We start from the raw sequence: 881 nt of genomic DNA on the forward strand, positions 1-881 counted from the left end.
TCTTCTGGAAGCCGCAGAAAACATAATGAAGACATTACTTGTGATATTTTTTAATCAGTGCTGATACCTGGCTACCAACCGTGTTTGGAAATGTCTTATTATCTTCTTTATCTTTTAAGATAAGGGAGTAGGAGGAGGAGGAGGAGAAGAGTCCTGTGGGGCTCAAAGGGTACGAGGAGCGGAGCTCTGACTGTCACTCGAAGAAAAAAAAGGCCGAAACTTATCCAGAGATTTCCTAGTTGACCAAATGTGAGGGAACTTCTTTAAACCATATATGACACCTGTGTTTCTGACATGCTCTATTTTGAAAGTGTTTAACCTCCTGTTTGATTCAATTCTCTGGGTACCTCAATGTGTAACATGCTGACCCAGCTGGGAAAAAGTCTCTGGACACAGTGGGGTCATTTGAGCTACATGGTAGCGCCAGCATGCTCACATTGCTCATATTTCATCAGTTAAGTTTAGCATGTTAGCAACTTTCTAATTAGCACCAGACACAAAGTACGACCGAGGCCGATGCGAATGTTATATTCGTTATAAACCAACGTATTGGACCAATTCAAAAAACTTTGACCCGATGAAAGTCAATAAGTACAGTATCATCCTCTGGGGACCATGAGTGTCTGTGCAAAGCCCTTTGGAATTCCTTCAAGTGTTTGTGAAATATTTCTGAATATTTCTGGACCAAAGTGTCGGACTGACTTTACCATCCGTATGTATTGAAAACATTTTCAGTAAATCCAAAAAGAAAAGTACCTGTAATGGAAACTAAACTCACATGTATTGAAAAGGATATGTATTTTTTTTGAAGTCACCTTGAATTAATATTTGAAAGACGGCCCAAAAAACGGCGCTCACTCAGACGCACATATGGACTAATA

Source organism: Scophthalmus maximus, chromosome 1 (assembly GCF_022379125.1).
Source record: "Scophthalmus maximus strain ysfricsl-2021 chromosome 1, ASM2237912v1, whole genome shotgun sequence".
Lineage (NCBI taxonomy): Eukaryota > Metazoa > Chordata > Actinopteri > Pleuronectiformes > Scophthalmidae > Scophthalmus > Scophthalmus maximus.